The 19,357-nt window shown below is 39.3% G+C and overlaps 1 pseudogene; it reads right to left on the bottom strand.

The window, feature by feature from the left end:
* Positions 1–1,163: 1,163 nt before the first annotated feature.
* On the bottom strand, positions 1,164–2,094 carry LOC110212483 (heterogeneous nuclear ribonucleoprotein A1-like 2; annotated as a pseudogene).
* Between the last annotated feature and the right edge of the window lie 17,263 nt (positions 2,095–19,357).

Here is a 19,357-nt window from a genome sequence, read left to right on the forward strand (position 1 = left end):
CCTACTTTCTCTGGAGTGTGGACTGGGAATCATTCATAGAAGTCATAGAGGGACAGATTTATCCTTGATTTAAATAAATACTTTTTAATCATTAAGTTTTCCAAAAATGGAATAGGTTTGTTTGGAAAGTGGTGGGTTCCCCTTCACTGAAAGTCTTTGCCACCTAGCTGCCCCAAAGCTAACCAACACATCAACCATATCTGACATTTCTTTTCTGTTTTTTTTTTTTTTGGCAAGGCAATGACTTGCCTAGGATCACATAGCTAGTAAGTGTCAAGTGTCTGAGACCAGATTTGAAATCAGGTCTTTCTGAATCCAGGGCCGGTACTCTATCTATTGTGCCATCTGGCTGCCCTCTTTAAGTCTTTAAGCAAAGCTGCCTGACTACTTATTGGTAATGTAGAGAGGGTGATTTTCATCAGGAGACAGTTACTCTACATGACCTCTTGGTCCCTTTCTGACTCTTAGATTTTGTGGTGGAGCAGTAGATAAAAAACAGAAGAGGATGCTAAGATTCACACAATTTTTAGACTATTTACAAGTATTAAGTTAACTGTATGGGGCAGCTAGGTGGCACAGTGGCTAGAGCACTGGACCTGGAGTCAGGAAGACTTCGAGTTCAAATCCAGCCTCAGACACTTACTAGCTGTATGACCCTGGACAAGTCACTTTAACCTTGTTTGTCTCGAGGTTGTCTCATCTGTAAAATGAGCTGGAGAAGGAAATGGCAAACCACTCCAATATCTTTGCCAAGAAAACCCCAAGAGTTTTGACACAACTGAAGAGTTGGACACAATTGAACAACAAAGTTAACTGTTGGTATTCTTTTTTTTAAATACACATTTATTTAGTGTTACGATCAGACTATTACATTTAGCAATCAATAGCATGTGCAAAAAAAATCTACATTAAAACCCTTTGTTGGAATGCTTTACACTTTCCACAGAAAAGAAACTAAAACAACCTGTTATACAATTAGTCAAAAGTACAGTCATGGAGCTTTTTTGCCCATACACAAAAAGTATTGTCTAAAACATGACTTCTTGTAGCAGCTAGGCCCTGCCACCACTGTGCTTAGTTGAGTTCAAATCTGTTGTAACCTGTAGCTTCCCTGTCACTTCTCTGGCTCTCCTCTCCTGCTAAGCATTATTTCATAACAGTAATTAAAATCTTCTGCCACTGCTATAACTACTGCTACTAATGCAATTACCATAGCCACCTTGGTTACGTGATTTGGCAAAATATTGGCCCCCACAAAAAGGGCCTGAGCCCCTGCCTCCAAAGTTTCCTCCCTTCATGGGACCAAAGTTTGAAGACTGATTATTGTAGTTGCCAAAATCATTGTAGCTTCCCACCACCTCCAAAATCGCTTCCATCATTTCCAAATCCATTGCAGCCATCTCCACTTCCACCATATCCTCCACTGGCAAGACTGTCACCATGACCACTGAAGTTCCCGCCATGGCCAAAGTTATCATTTCCACCAAAGCCAACTCCAAAGTTTCCAGAACCACTTTGACCTCTTTGACTAGATGAAGCACTGGCCATTTCTTGCTTAGACAAAGCTTTCCTTACTTCACAGTTATGATCATTCAGAGTATGGTATTTTGGAATGGCAATCTTATCCACAGAATTATGTTCATCAAAAGTAACAAAAGCAATGCCCCTCTTTTTGCCACTGCCTCGGTCAGTCATGATTTCAATCACTTCCATATTGTTCAAAATAGTCTCTTAAGGTTGCTCCTCAGTGTCTTCCTTAATGCCACCCTTAAAAATCTTTTTCACAGTTAAGTGGGAGCCTGGCCTTTGAGAGTCTTCTCTGGAAACAGCCTTCTTTGGTTCAACAACTCTGCCATCAACTTTGTGAGGTCTTGCACTCATGGCTGCATCTACCCCTTCCACTGTGGCATAGGTAACAAAGGCAAAGCCTCTGGAACATTTGGTATTTGGATCCCTCATCACCATGTGGCCTGTAAGCATGCTCCATTGCTCAAAATAGCTCCTTAGACTCTCATCCATTGTCTCCAAGCTCAGGCCTCCAATAAAGAGCTGCTGAAGCTGCTCGGGCTACTTGGGGGACTCTGACTTCAACATGGCCAGAGCAGTAGCAAGATGATTGAGCGATCCTTCACCAACAACGTCGAGGACAGAAAGAACTGTTGGTATTCTTAATGAGTGTTTTTGAGCAATGGCTAGTGAGCTGACACGCACTTTTTAAGTAACTGAAACACATCCATTATGATAGTCTCATTATACATGAAAGCAAAGACATATAAAAGGGGTAGATAAATAGAAGGATGTACTTAGACCCTCCTCAGTGAGGTAAGTGAAGTAATTGGGTGGTTTCATCACACACCTAAAGAAACATTGTGTAAGACACTTTGTTATCATACTTTGAAATGACTGCAATTAGTGTAAGCAGACCACCCTATAAAAATTTAATCTTCATCTGTTACAGAGGATGAAGAAATAGAGCAATTAAGTAAAAAATTTGATAAGAACAGCAAAATTTATTCAACATAGCCTTTGATGCTCAGAGACTTCAATGTAAAGGTAGGTACAGGAAAAAACATAGACAACGCTATTGAAATATATAGGTTAGGGCCAAGGAATGAAGAATCCAAAGGCTTGTAGCATATTCCTATCCCCGCAATTGTAAATTATGAATATTTTACTTAAGAAGGTGGTCAGAAGGTGTGGGTTGTGATGAATACAACATCACAAAAATGGAAATTGACAGGAAACCACTGGGTACAATAATAATAGCTAGCATTTATATTTTCTGAATATAATTAAAGTTTACAAAGAGTTTTAAATGTGTTAGGTCATTTGATCCTTACAACAACACTGTGAGGTTGATATTATTATTATTCCCTTTTCACAGATGAAGAAATAGAGTCATAGAAAGGTTAAGTTTCTTAACTAGTAAGTATCTCAGGCAATACTCAAACTCAGGTCTTCCTGAATTCGTGTCCATTGCTCAATCTAGCTGCCTTAATATATACAACAATTACCTCAAAATCAATTGTCAATTTGCAATGAAATCATAATGTGGTTAGAGTAAACATAAAAATAAATACTAATATAGAAGAAAGGCTCAACATATCAGGCATCATTGAGGATGATCAAAGGAACTCCAACCTTACATATTTAAGCAAGTCGACAACTTTTCACAATGGAAAAATGAAAAAAAAAAAGGAAATAATATTGACTCTAACATATGTTCTTAGAAAAATTTAATTGATACAATATAGTTGCCACAGTGAGTTCAAAAGCTTCGAGATATGACCTCAATCATCAAAGACTTGATTTTCTTGCCAAGTGGAGAGACTTATTAGCCAAGGGCAGTGTTGCTGTAGAGTAAAAGTTCATTTTAAAAACATTTCAGAAGAGGAACATGGAGAACTGTGAGCATTAATGCTTCACAACAGGAAAAGAAAAAAGGAAAAGAAAAAGGAACAGCTGAGAGGAAAACAAACCTGTGAAGACTTTGTCATGAGACTCATCTGAGTCAAGACATCCTAAGGGTTTTTGTTGAGGAAATTGTAAAGACAACAAATGGGTATGAAATGAAACAGTTTTGCCATCATTTCTATGGTGACAGTGGAATCACCTTATTTAAACTTTACTATTTTGCCCCAACTGGAAGTGACCTATTCCCTAACAAGTCCATTTCATGCTCCAAAGAAAAAGCCAGCACTCTCAGACCCTTCAGGCATGGTATTTGGCTAAGGTGTGATGGACATCATTTCTCCTGACCCCAAGGGTCATGGCCTGCACCTTGGACGAGAGAGTTGGGTTGGTTCTATCTCAGACACGTTTAGAAAATATGGTAATGAATGAAAAAGCATTTGTTAAGCACCTATGTACTAAGCTCTCTGCTAAGCACTGTAGATACAAATAGAAAAATTGAGACAGTCCCTGATTTTAGGGAACTCACACTGTATTTGGTGGAAAGAACAGAGAGGAAAGATGGATGGATAGAAGACTGGAGGATTGCTGGGGAAGGAAGCATGCCTATCTAACTTTTGGCATCCTGGACAAAGCACCAGGGTCACTAAATTAGAACATTTGACTATCTCCAGTCATGTGATATCTCTTGCATTGTCCATGATATTTTAACCATCACTTTTAGTAGCTCAGTAATTATATTTTCAAATTCTGTAAGTAACCTATGATGTAGTGCATCTGGGTTTCATAAACTTGGACCATCTAGAACAGACAAGTAACTTTTTTTTTTATCACTTCTTCATTGGTCCTGAATGTCAATTCACTGTTAGTCGTTTTTGTTGTATACCTCCTAGTGTGAAAATCGTTCTCATCAGTGGGGAAAGAAGTAAAATAATAGTTGAGTAATCAATAGCTTATATTTATACAGTATACTGAAATTTAGAAAGCATTTCTCTCCATCATGCATTAGCATCATCCTCTGCACCCCCAGCAACCATTATCCTTCTTTTAATTTATCTTTATCCTGTCCCCAATGCAGCTAAAAAAGTGTGTTTTTTTCTTAGATTTCATCATCTTTGAGTTCTTCTGAATCATCCTAGGCTGTGAGATCTTAGCTATCATTTTTGTGGACTCTTTGATATCTGTTCCCCACCATCTAGAATATACATTAGACTATACCCTTAATTCCTCTTTCTATCTATCACAAACTCTAACATAGCATATTCATTTTCTACCAAGGTTCCTATCATTCCAACTTTGACAATCAATTTTTCCCTATCCATTAGAATCTAGAAAAGCAGTTCTTCTCATGGCTTCAAACACTTTCTGAAGGATGAAATTCTTGGTAAATCAAACCAAGAAAAAATTATTTATTGAGCATTTAGTGGAGAGCTCCAGCAAATGTTTGGAAAATTGGAAGTCTAACATTATAATTCTATTCAACATTGTAGTCTATTTCCCCTACTCATCATTCAATTTCTTCTTCTGGCTAGATGTAGTGTAATTTATTCCCACCACAATATTACTTCTTTCCTTCCTTTTACTAATCTCTTCCCTAATGCTCTCTGCCGTGTTTTTTTTCCCTTTCCATTCATGGATTACTTCATAGGAATATATGTTCTGTACTGCCTCTAAGACATATATATATATATACATATATATATGTATATATATATGTATGTATATATATATGTATATATGTATATATATGTATATATATGTATACACACACACACACACACACACACACACACACACATATATATATATATATATATATATATATATATATAAAACATGTGTATATATATTATTATTAATTACATATGTTGTGTGGTTTGTCCTTCATTCTCGAAGAGGACCATGACATCAGGGAGATGTTGACATGACTTGCAATTGACTTTAATTTGAATGAGGGAGGGCTGTGCAAAGTCACCAGCCTCACTTTCTCTTCCAGAGCCATCTGGGTCCAGTACACATGCATACATACATATGTACATACATATGTACACACATACATACACTGTCTCTAAGCAATATATATGTACATAAATATAAGCCATATATATGTGGGTATGTGTATGGGTATGTATTTATATGTATACGTGTATGTATCTCTCACTCTCTCTACATATATAGCTTAGAGGCAATGTTGTATAATGGATAGATAGCTGGCTTCAAAAACTAGGAAAACCAGGTTTTGAGTCCTGCCTCTAACACATACTGACTTTGTGACCTTAGCCAAATCATTTAACTTCTTTGTGCTTTAGGCCACTGTCAGACTAGGGTGTCAAACATAAATAGAAACAGAGCCACTAACCCCTACTCAAGGATCCCCTGTAAGACCATATTTTGACCCAGAAAAACACATATTAAGATAATCTATGTTGTATTGTATTTTTGTTTATTTTGTCAAACATTTCCCAATTACATTTTAATTTGGTTCTCATGGAGGTGGGGGGGGGAGCTGTATGTTTGACATCTCAAAAAATCTTTGAGGAAAAGAGTTTACTTACAGTAGAGATCCCGTTGCCAACGAAATCACAGGCCCAGTCCCTAATTGCTTCTTTTACTGTCCTTTATATTTAACCTCTGTTTCATTTAACTCTGATCCATGAGTGAAATACAACAATGAAGGAGCAAGTTTCAGCAATTGCTATGAAGTCAACTTTTCATTCTTGCATTAGAATCTCTAGTTGTCTTTATTTATTACCCAATACTCTGTGTGTCATAGTAGACTATCTAAGGTTCCCCCCTTTCAGGTTACTCCCTCCAGTATTTCAGAGGTGCCCATAAGAGGAAAAATTTTGAAAACCATGAGTCAAGGGATCACAGATTTAGAGCTAGAAGAGTCTTTAAGGATTGTAGAGTCCAACCTTCTGATTTTACAAATGAGAAAAGAGAGATAAAGTGCCCAGGGTCATACAACTTGCAAGTATTTAAGGTAAGATTCAAACCCAGGTCTTCCTGACTCAAAGTCCTTTTAGGTGGGAAGAGCACTGCTGCAGGTAGTCCTCCTCCTCCTTGTCTTTCTCTTCCTTTACCTCTCCTTCTCCTCCTCTCTGTCCTCCTCCTTTTTTCGTCTTCCTCCTCCTTGCCCAGGGACATAGAGATAAAACAGTCACTCTACTAATCATAACTCCACTGTTGACTAAAAAATGAGTTTTCCAGAAGCTGTCTCAAAAAGACTACAGCTCTGTCCAGGTGGAGCAGATTGGTGTAGTGGATACAGAGCTGGCCTTGGAGTCAGGAAGACTTACATTCAAGTTTTACTTCTGACACATACTGGCTATGTGACCCTGGGCAAGTCACTTAATCTCTCAAGTCCCACAGGATAAACTCCAATATTATAAATTGCAGAGAAAGTGCCGACTTACATTGGTAGAGTGAAATTCCTCCCCAGGAGTTTCCTATACCAATGAAATAGCAGGTGAAAAAAAGTAGGGCTTACTTGAACAAATTCAGAAATTTAATAAAAGAATTGGAAGGCAAAGTAACCTTTAGAAATCATTGGAATTTTTATTTTATGGAAATAATTGGAGTTTTAATAACAAAATTCATGGTAAAGAGGTTGAAAGAGAGAGAACATTCAAAATAACTACACGATGCATCAGTGGCATCACCATCTTTTTATCCTCCCATATTCAAGCAGTTTTAAAAGCTTTCCTTTTCTATTTCCATCTATTCCATTTCTCTTATCTCCTCTTTTTTCACAGTCAACAACCTTTGTTTAGGCTTTTATTACCTCTTGCCTGGACTATTGCAATAACCTCTTAGTTGCTGTCTCTGAGTCAAGCCTCTTCCCACACCAATCCATCCTCCACCCAGCTGCCAAAGGTAATATTCCTTAAGGGCACATCTGTCCATGTCCCTTTCCTATGCAATAAACTTCAGTTGCTCCCACTTGATTTGAGGATTAAATACAACCAACTCCAGATTAATAGAATGATAGAAATCTAATAAGTGCTTAATAAATGCTTCATTCATTCATTCACGGAGAATATTTCAAACTAGGCAACGGCCAGTGCTCAGTGTTAAGGGAAAAAGGAAGTTTGTAGACTATACCTCCAGCCTCTGAGTCAGAAAGATCCCCTGTTCCAGAAGAGTGTTCAAACACTGATTCTTAAACACTAGACTTAGAAATGCTCATTCTTTATTACACAGACAGCAGGTCTTGTGGCTTCCTCCCAGCACCATTCTGAGGGCTGGAAAGAGATGCAGCTGCTAAGAATATCTATGGGGAGAAGAGATCAAAGAGCTGAGAGTGGTGGCTAAGCCAAGCTCAGTAAGTCATTCTAAGGGCTTAGCTCATATTTCACACAGTAAAGTCATTGAAGATGCATGATATGAATACTCCAGGTATTTCATGATAGACAAAACCTTTTCAGTTTGACCAAAGGTCTTGTTTTCAAAGTGTCAGTAGTTATGGCAAAAACCAAAAACCAGAAAAAACCCACAGAGTGTTTGTTGCTATACTCTCTACACATTTCCTAACAAAGGGAAATGAAGAAGAGGTCTTTTACAACTCTGAAATTCCTTGATTCTGTGACGGTAATAGATGGAGAAACAGAGGAAAGGGGTAGATTACAGAATAACAAAAGGCTCAAATAGTTTTGAAATACAAACATGTTTGGGATTCAATTTCTCTTATATTTTTAGTTGTAAAATCAAATGGCAGAAGAAAGCAATCCATTTCAAAACTTGACTTCCTGTTGCATGTCACTATTTCAAAAATTCACCTGGGATGAATGTCTACAATTTTAGTCTTAGCTTAAAGAAAAATTCTGTTGCACATTTATGCAAAGGAGGTGGTGTGCATGGTTTAAGGGTTAGCCTCCAAACAGCTGTGCTGGTAGCTCTTTCCCTTCCTGCTGTCTTTTCTTTATACCTAGTCCTAGGGTTTTGTGAAACATCTCCTATACAACAACATGATATTGGTGTTGGCTGCCAACTAGAAAGAAGCATTTAGATGATTAAATGAAGCAAAGATGCCTTTCTTCCTTTGCTAAAGCTGTTGAATCAATACACGTTTTTAGGGATAATAAATACTACAAAATGTTCAGCAGGTGGTATAGGGAAACAGTGAGTTCCACATTAAAACAACACAAGCCAAAACTCAATTGTAAAATGAGGTGTGTAAATCATTACCCAAAGGGCCCAAGGATGCTTGGAACTACTGATAGCAAAAGACATCCCTCAAGGCTCTGACCTGGGCCTACTGCCTCTCATCCACTTTTTAGCTATGATTTATACACAAATGCATTCCTAATCTACCTGTTCATCTCTCTATCTCTGTCTCTCTCTGTTTCTCTGTTTCTGTCTCTCTCTTTCTCACATACACACACACACACACACACACACACACACACATACACACACACGAGCTATAAATAAGATTATTTTGCCTGGCCAAAATACATTGAGGGGAACAGTAGAAGAGGGAGTTAGTTTAAAGGAGGTAGGCCTAGGGAGAGGAGTGCCATGGCAATGGGACCATGGAGATGGCAGTCCAAGTGCCGCAGGTTGGCAATAAATTATAGACCAAAGAAAGAAATATCAGCCTGTCTTATGGGGTAGACTGCCCTCTCTCACGTTGGTATCCTGGGGGGAAAACCCAGCTTGTCCAACCTGCTCTATATCCCTAACGATATCATCTGCATTTCAGATTAAATATGACCCAAATATGGGAAGGGTTGCCATATTTCTCTCTCTTTCTTGGACATAGACATTCTCTACCCTCACAATGAAGCTTAATCCTGTTCATTCCATATCTAGGCTTCACTTCCAGTTCAATAGCTTCCCAGAAATCATATGTTACTCAAGTGGGTGCTAAATATTCTAGCTGCATGGTCAAAGTGGACCCATTCTATGTTGGGGAACCAAATCACTAGCTACGCCAGCACCTTAAAACCTTTAAATGAGGCATGTCAAGAGCAAGAAAAGGAGCCTGTGTGTTTTAGGTCTAGTGTCAATCAATTAATTAGCAAGCATTCATTAAACATCAGCTATGTGCCAAGCATTGTTTTAGGTACTGAGGATATAAATACAAAGAATGATAGTCTCTACTCACAAGGAACTTACATTCCAAAGGGGAAACAACAAATACATGAAAGGTATCATATACAAGGTGTCTCCAGTCTTACTGAAGTTTTAAACTTTAGTAAAAAACTGCACTGAGACTTTTGGGACATGTATATAAGGTGGGTAGGTGGTGGTGGCAGTTAGGTGGCACACTGGATAGAGCATTGGGCCTGGAGTGAGGAAGACCTGAGTTTAAATCTGACCTCAGACACTTGCTTGCTATGTGACCCTGGGCCAGTCATTTAAGCTCTGTTTGCCTTAACAAAAGGAGATGGCAAACCATTTCAATATTTTTGCCAAGAAAATCCCATGGACAGTACTGATGTGATATGGTCCATGGAGTCACAAAGGGTTGAACATGACTGAATGAAAACAATGATAAAAGTTTGTATAGATTGTGCTTCTCTTTATAGAAATAAATACAAGGTAGTTTGGGAGAGAAGGTACTAAGTAGCTAGGAGAATCAGGAAATGTTTGATGTAGAAGGCTGTGCCTGAGCTGTGTTTTGAAGAGAGTCTATCAAAGAGGCAGAAGTGAGATAAGTACATATTCTAGGCATGGGGGTCAGCCACAGGAAAGGCCTAGAAATGGAAGTGAGTGCCTTTTGTGAGGAAAGAAGAGAAGGCCAGTTTGGCTGAATCAGAAATACAGTAGAGGGCGGGGGAGTAATGCATAGTAAGGTTGGAAAGTTAGGTTAGGGCCAGGTTTTAAAGGGTTTTAAAAGCAAACAGAAGAGTTATTTTTTTTTCTTTTTCTAGGGGCAATAGGAAGTGATTATAGTTTGCCAAATAGGGGAATGCTATTATCTGATCTGTGCTCGAGGAAATGTCCCCTGGGTTCCAGCTAAATATTACTTCCGCTCCTCAATGGTTTTGCCATCTCCAGGTTCCTTCCTTCAATCATTCCTGTACTGTTCCCTCTTGGTCTTACTGCTGGGATACATTACAGGATGTGATTGAATAGGTTGGTTGATTTCTTTCCATTTGGAGAATTGGGTTGGGGGAAGTAGAAGAAGATTAAGTGCAGGGAATTCCTGCACTAGGAGGGGGCAGAAACATCCAGGAAATCAAGCCAAAGGCCACTAATCAGGAATGTGGGTCAAGTCAAGTCAACAAGAGTTTACTAAGTGCTTTTCGATGTGGCACACAGGAAATCTCTCTTTTGGAATTCCCAAGTGCCAGGCACTGCACTTAGTACTGGGGAGGTAAAAACAGTCCCCGCTCTTGACATGGCATATGGTTCATGGAACTGAAGGAGTAAATTTGGTAAAGTGATGTCTGAAATAGAATTAGGAGTAAAAAAATATAGGATCAATATTATATCTGAGGGGGATAGCATGAGGCAATTTCTCAGAACAGGGCCACCATATATCAGCATCAATTCTGAGTATTGAGCTGGACAAAGGATTATCTCATTTTGCTGCATTGAGTTGTTCTGCTGGCATGATATATTTGTATATCTAACTGTGTACAGCCAGCCCTACCCTCCATCTCTCTCTGGATTGGCTTCTGCTAAAGAGTTCCCTTCAAGACTTCCCAGATTGGCCTCCAAGGCAATGAAGGAATGTAAACAGTATTTATCATCATTCTTCTCTCTAGCTTGTATCTCTGGCCCCAGGGAATGGGTTCGGTATTGTATAGTTGGGTGACAGCATCCAGCATGAAGGTAATGATTTGGTTGCCAGGTCTTTTTTCTTATGCAGTAAGCTGCCCTCTCCACAAATTATTGGCGTTCGTGCCATGTTTTTGGGAATCAAGAACTTCCTTCCAAAGGGATTCTTCTTGCCCTGCCACCAGTTCTTACAGTGTGAATGAATCTGGAAGGTATAAATTTGTGTACGTATATATGTGTGTGTGTATTTGTATGTGGGAAAATGTACACTAGTGAAATAAGGGATAAATGAACTTTAAGGTGGAGAGTTATCATTGGTAGGTCTTTGGAGTAACTATCAGGGTAATGGGAAAAGTGCTACTGCTTCTTTTGAAGGTAATGTCTTCTTTGAGGTTCCAGGTATTTAACTATACATAGTCCCTTACATGTAAGAATTCCCCTGGGTCGCTATAGTTACCTTGCTAATTTTTATATTGGCTTTCTTCAAGATGCTATGTGATGGGATGGAGTTTTTAGAACAGCTATTGTACTAGAATTGCAGCCTGCTTCACTGCATCTGATTAGCTTTATCACTACATTTACTAGAAGAATTGACTACCATTTCCCATCCCATCCACATTCTCCTCCCCACCAGTGGAAAGGTGCCAGATATAGCCACAGCACACAAGATGCCTGATACAGGATAATTCAAATAAAATGCACTCTCTGTGCTCCCCCTCCACCATCTACCTTCTTGCTGATCAAGTCACAGTGGAAATGCTCATACAAGGGGCACTCTCCAGGTGAATAACAACACAGTTACATCCTTCCTGAACCCTGAGGTTTCAGACCATTTCCTCTACCATTAACCCTATCTACTCAAAGACAGTAGGGTTGTGGCCAGTATCCTTTCTCTTTAAATAGCCTGGCTATATGTCACTCCAATCTCCAGCAACGTAATTACTAGCTATCTAGTTGACCTGTTGTCAAAGCTGCTCTTTCTCCCATATGCTTATGGTAATATCGTCAACGTTTTTGCAGGATTCTTTTGTAACAAGCTCTGGTAGTAATTTGCTGATATTATGGAGATGCAGAAATTAGGTGCAAGAAAAAGTGAGGATGGGAGTCATAGTTTAAGTGAAGCCATAGTATTCAAGGTAGAGGCGTACAACATAGGAGAACTTTGAAGAATATGGAAAGGCAGACCATTCATTGTGGCACTAGGCAGGGTAGCAGCAGGGATATAGCTCAAGTCATCGCATTGGGGGAAAATTTTGAAATTTTGAAAAGATTTTGAAAAAAAAAGTAGGTTACTCTAATGGATAAGTAATGGTGTTTCACTCAGCATTGATGAGGTGGGGAAGTAGGTGAAGCAGAGTGGATACATTTACTAGGTCCCCCAGCATAATGCAGCAGGCACTGTCTGGCCAACATCAAGTTCTCTTCAGGCAGATAACTTTGTCAGGGGATCTGTGAGCCAGATGAGACTCCAACTGGTCATGATTATATTCAATTCAGGGTAGCCTCACACTTCACTTATAATCAACTCACTGCTGGCCGATGTCCGCCCTGGGGTTCTTGTCTTTCTACTGGGATCCAAAGTTCCCAGACTTCCTCCAACTCAACAAAGCTCCTGTATCCCTCACTCCTATAGTCCCTTCTACCAGCTGGGAAAAATTAGACATCCCATCAGTTCCACTGCTGTTAGGGGTTGAAAATATATACCTTTAGCAAGAGGTGGAGAAGCCCATCTGACACTATTCCTTCTCCTGTTTACATAATAGTGAACTGAGGACGGGTATATGAATCTTTTGCCTGTTGTTAGGAAAGCTTAATGTAATCAAAAAAGGGTTAAGTGGCTGTGAAATTCTTAGCCCCCATGCTTACATAAATGTCTAGGGGGTAGGTACAGAATGCTCTAGTTTCAAAAAGAAGATGACTGCTTCTTGACTGTGGCCAGCTTGGAACATACACAATGGAGTAGTTGAATAAGCTGGGGGATGAGGGATAGGGTGGAAAGTGTCCATCTTATCTGTTGCTAGTTTAATTTTCTAGAGTGCTGGAGATACTCCAGACCATTACGGTCTAACTGGACCAAAAAAGGGTACTGAGCTTTCTCCAAGCGATGATGCCAAGTCTCAAGTGGCACTTTAACTGTTAGCAGCTCTTTTCCCCAGATTGTATAATTCTTTTTGAAGAATTCTACTTTTAGTGAAAGAATGAACAGGGCCAAAGTGACTACAAGGAGGGTGGTTACAGAGGCAAGGGTGGAGCTGGCTCAGGATAGGGTATACCCTACTGCCAAGTGAGAGGTATCTGTCTTTGTTAGAAACCACACCTGTAGGTCTGGATATACCAACAACCAGGGTGGTGGTGAATTTTTACTTCCAGTCCCTAAATAATGCCTCTATACCTTGGCAGCAGTTATGACATACTGGAATTGCAGGTACTGAGGTGGTAGTGTGATATGTTCAGAGGCAACCAGCTGACATATTGTTTCTACACAGTCCACTGAAAATAAGCAGACTAGGACAAAATCATCCCTTCATCCAAATAAAAGTCTTTTTTCTTTTTTTTTTTGGCCAAGTTATTCACCCACTTCTCTATATAAATAGAAATAGAGCAGATTTAGGTAGTCTTGTGAACTCTTCCCCCTTTTATTTTTAAAAACATTTTAAAATTTTATTTTATTCTGAACTTAAATAAAACAAGCATTTCTATAACGTAGTAGAATAGAAAAAAAGATGATTGTACATGAAACTGCAAATATATTATGCACAACTTGCTATTCCTTTTGAATATATAATAAAGCTCTCATGTAACTTTCTTTTTCCCCCTTTTCTTCCCTCCCTTTCCCTCCCTTACCCTAAATATGTCTATTTTTAGACACAAATATGTATATATATGAAAACCATTCTATACATACTTTTATTTGTCAGTCCTTTCTCTGAATGCAATAGTATCTTCCTTTACATGTCCTTTGTAGTTAATTTGAGTGCTCATAATAATCAAATGACTTAGTCACTCAAAGTTGTTCTTAAAACAATATTGCTGTTACCATGTACAGTGTTTTTTTGGTTCTGCTCATTTCGTTCTTCATTATTTCATGCAAGTCTACCCATGTTTTTCTAATATCATTGAGCTCATCATTTCTTATAGCACAATAATATTCCGTCACAATCACATACCACAACTTGTTTAGCCATTCCCCAATAGATGGGCATCCCTGTAATTTCCAGTTTTAGCTTATGAGCTTTCTAAATAAAGTAGCAGTGTGGGGAGGGTGAGGTGAACGAGGCCCATGAATAATCTATCTTTAAGAAACCAGAAGACCTGGGTACAGATCCTAGATCCTGACCTTTACTATCTATATGACCTTGAGTTGAGTCAGTTTTCACTCCTCATTTTCTTCTCTGCAAAATAAAAAGGTTGGACCAGGTGATATCTGTGTTCCCTTCTACCTCTACAGCTATGATTCTGATGACTCAGTTACGCATTGAAATGTGAATAAATTTATATTTGTTATTGATAGCTTGCAGCAAAATCTTCTATCCTATTCTTATTTGTTCATCATGGATCAGATTTGGTGATCTCTCTATAAGGCTGGCTGGTTCCATGGGAGCTCCTGGATCACCATGTGGAAAGTTGGTAGATTATTCCACAATAAAGTCTATCCTCAGTGAAGCTGGAAAGATCAGTCATTGGCAGATTTGGAGCAAATAAGGTCACCAAATACCTCACAGAATTTACTTTTTTTAAAATTTTTTATTTTATCTGTTTGTAGTGGATATTGCCCATTAAGGTAGGCCATAGACCTGTCAGTTGGGAGATGAGAAAGTAACCTTGACATCACTCTATGAAACATGGTAGAATAATAATCTAAAAACTAATTGAATTCAGTCCATGAAATTAGAAAGATTTGTAGCCAAGTTAAAAAAAAAAAACAACCTTGGAAGTACTACCTGAGGTCCTAGGCCATCCCAAATATGTGTCTAGCTAGGCTCAATGAGTGGCACGCCTTGGCCACTGGCTGAATGTTCTCAGTAATTGTTGAGCCCAAATCCTGATGCATTGTGGCTTTATGGGACTGAAGTGATGACAGCTGTGTTGGGGGCCATCCACCATGACTGCTGGTTGGTTCCCTTTGAGACTAAAGTGGGCAGCTTGCCTAGAATGTAGCAAGGTTGTGTTATTCTCCTGGATCTCATCTCTAAGAGGGGTCAGGAGTAGGACCTATTATAGGTTTTAGACAAGGGATTCTTTCTCAGGTTAGTGCCTTCATAGGCAGCAAGGTGATGCATTAGATAGAGAGCTTGGCCAGGAGACAGAAGGACCTGAATTCAAATTTGGCCTCAGCCACTTACTAGTTGTGAGACTCTAGGAAAGGCACTTAACCTCTGTTTCCTTCAGTTTCCTCATTTGTAAAATGAAGATAATAACAGCACCTACCTTGTAAGGTGATTGTGAGAATCAAATGAAATAATATTTGTAAAGTGTTTAGCACTGCCTGGCACATGGCAGGTACTATATAAATGCTTATCTTTACCCTTTCTCCCCTTCCAAATTCGGGGAGTGGGAAATTGGTATTTGGGTTGGGGGGCACAGTGGGAAGACTGGAAGTTCCTGCACAGATAGAGTGCAGAATCATTGACTGAGTCAAGCTAAGATCAATAATCAATGCATATATATTAGGAAGAGGCAATGGGCTGAGGTTTGAGCTAGACAAAGATATCCTGATGTAAGCAACAAGGTATCAAGCTTAACGAATTTTCTCAATTTACTTCATTCATATTTTCTACAGATGTGCTGTGTCTTTATGCACCACCCTGCATGGGTGGTGGGTGGCAGCAGTGGTGGTGGTGGTGATGGTGGTGATGGTGGCGATGGTGGTGGTGGTGATGGTGGTGCAGATGCATTTGAATCCTTAGCTGGAGAGTTCTTGCCATAGCTATCCTTACTTATCTCCAGGGCAAGGCCAAGTTGAAGGAAGGGCACACAGAGAAGTCCATTATCTTGCTGACTTTAAAAATGAGCATTGTCACAGAAAATTTATTTTTATGCAAATATCAAGTATCATGAATATTTTAGTACAAAGTATATTACCTATAAAGTTACCCATATAGGTTCAAAATTCATCCTCTGGCCAAAAGTGTCATAATAAAGGGAAAAAATGCCCCAAGATTAAAATTTCCATTCATTCATCCAATAAATATTTCTTGAGCACTTAACTATGCCAAAGCATGACAATTTCTCCATCTAAACCACTTTCATCCAAAGCCTGCCTGTCCCACCAACATTGTAACTGCTGAGCTATATTTATGTATTTTCTCAGAACAGATTTTCAAAATGACATACAAGTCACATTCACCAGAAGCAAGGCAAGCCCGTCAGTCAAATGACATGTACAAATCTGAACTTTGGTCATAGATAGAGAAATTTCAGTTTTCATTTTCATCTCAGAGGGAAACTGGTTTCTTGTTTGATCTACTATCACTGTATACAAATGATAGTGTTGGTACCTGCCAAAGTACCAGGCTTATTGCCCAGTCCCAAGGGCTAACTGGTGCTGTCTTTCTTGCCCAGTAGTCCTGTGGCTTTGAGATAACAAGGAATCCTAAAACCTTGAGAACTAAGAACTACTTCTTAGAAGTTAAAGACATTCTATTTTTTCCTTTAAATAGAAAACTATGCATAGAATGACCTGCTTTCAAATATCCCTGTGGGTCTGGAGTCAGAAAGACTTATATTTCTGAGTTCAAATCTGGCCTCAGATACTTACTAGCTAGGTGATCCCAGGCAAGTCATTTAACCCTATTTGCCTCAGTTTCTTCATCTGTAAAAAAATGAGTTAGAGAAGGAAGTGGCAAACCACTCCAGCATCCTTGCCAAGAAATGGGGTCACAAAGTCAGACACAATTGAAATGACTGAACAACAACATGGGAGAGGTAATAATAAAAATGTTGTACTGGGCTTGGTTGAAATTTTTTTTCCCCTTTGCTGGAAAGACTCTATAGAGGAGAGTTCCTTAGCCTTTTTAGTGCTGTGGGCCCTTTGGGCATCTGGTGAAGCCAATGGACCCCTTCTCAGAATAGTATTTTTAAGCAATTGAAGAAAATGCTGTTTTAGTCTGAGGCTAGTGAAAATAAAGGTGCATTGTTTTTCCTCCATCCAAGTTCACAGAACCCCTGGAAATCAGAGCCTAGGTTAAGAATCTCTGCTATAAAATGTCTTTACATAGCTATGTCACAGGACCGAAAAGGAGTCAAACGTCCCAATTTCAAGAGCAGCATCTCATCCTGCCACTATGGTTTGATTTAAATGAGACTTGCATCTTAACTAGATCATTCTTCCTAATTGTTCTTTTAAATAGGCTTTTTTTTTTGTGAAGAACATTTCATCGCATATGTGCTTATGATTAATCAACACACAACCTATATAATCCTCTCTATATAGTCACTCCAGCTAGGTCTATCTGTGGCTAAGTTGCCTCCTCTCCTGAATTAGACAGACAGACATAGATAGATAGATAGATAGATAGATAGATAGATAGATAGAGCATTTCTAAAGAATTTGCTGTGTGGCAGGCATTGTGCTGAAGGCTAAGGCTACAAATTAAAGTGAACATAACTGTCTCTACAGTCAAGGGGCTTACATTATAGTGGGAAAAGGCTGCACGTAAAGGGGAGCTGTAAAAAGGGATTGGGGTAGTCAGGTGAGGTCATGGTGGGAAGAAGGAAATGGTGAGGAAGGCAAGGTAAGGCCAGATACTCATCTATCAGAGCCATAGAGCAACCAGGACTGGAGTCTAAATTTCCTATATGGCGGAGGTATGGGTTGAAAGATTAAGGCCAAGTTGAGGCACCTGCACTCATGACTCCTGGCGATTTCTTGCACCTTCTCCCTCCATCCATCTGTAAACCCTATCAACCTATCTCTCCAGTCAGGTTCTGCAGCCCCATAATTCCTTAAGTCTCTATCTTTCCTCCCTCTGGACTTTGTCCCTATTTTCCACCCCACTTAAAAAGTCTTCTGGGGCTAGATGGGGCTGAGAACCAGAGGGAGAAAATGGAAGAGGAAGGAGAACCACATTATCATGCTGCTTCTAGGTCTTTCATCATCACTTCTCACTTAGTCACTCTGAGTGGAACACCCTCCACCCACACCTCATCCACCTTCCACCACTCCACCTACCAACCCAAAAGCGTGGAATTTAGCTAACAAGGTGAGGCAACAGCATTTGTTAAGCCATTACTGTGTGCTTGGCATTATTCTAAGTGCTAAGTATACAAATAGAGCCAAAAGAAAGATCGTCCTTGTCCTCAAGGAGTTTATGTTTTAGTGGGGGAAGGCAATCTATAGAAAGGAGCTGAAAAGCCAGAGGAAGAAGGGGTGATGATGCCAAAATCAGGTGAAACAGAAGCAGAGCCAAGAAGGAAATGAAAAATGGCTGGCCTGAGCCCTTCATCAAAATAGAGGCCCCTGAGGAGCTCATCAGTCAGAGGAGGGTGCTGGCATGGTAGTGGGATATTCCAGGGGCAGATGGAGTCCAGAGAGCCTGAAGGAGACTTGGGAAAGAAATTTTGAGCCAGTGAACCTGGCTTAAATCTCTGCTCTGCTTCTTACTACCTGTGGGACCTAGGGGAAATTTATTTTAATTCTCTGGGTCTCAATTTCTTTATCTGAGCTTGTTAGTATTTTTCTCTGTTTGGTAGACTGCCATGACCAGCATTCTAGGGGTAAGACTGTCTGTATGTAGGCTAACCTTGTCCAGCTAATCACTGGGTCTTTACTTGAAGCCCCCTTTTCCCATTGTACACAGTATTTGCAATATTGTATGATGATCAACTGTGAGTGACTTAGCTATTCTCAGCGATAGTGACCTAATACAATTCTGGACTCCTTATGAAAAATGCTATCCACCTCCAGATTAAGAACTGATGGCATCTGAAATCAGATTGAAGTATACTTTTTAAAAAACTTTTATTTGTTTTTCTTGTAGGTTTCTTTTATTTTCTTTCTTTTTTTCTTTTTTCTTTTTGGTCCGTATTTTCTTTCATAACATGACCAACATGGAAATATGTCTTGCATGAGTGCACATATATAATGTATAGCCTGTAACAAATTGCATGCCTTCTCAATGAGGGGGTCAGGGAGGGAGAGAATTTGCAACTCAAAATTTAAAAAAAAAATGCTAAATCTTTTTACACACAATTGAAAAATTATTTAAAATGAGAA

This window comes from Phascolarctos cinereus, unplaced genomic scaffold, assembly GCF_003287225.1.
Source record: "Phascolarctos cinereus isolate Bilbo 61053 unplaced genomic scaffold, phaCin_HiC Scaffold_7;HRSCAF=346, whole genome shotgun sequence".
NCBI classification, from domain to species: Eukaryota; Metazoa; Chordata; class Mammalia; order Diprotodontia; family Phascolarctidae; genus Phascolarctos; species Phascolarctos cinereus.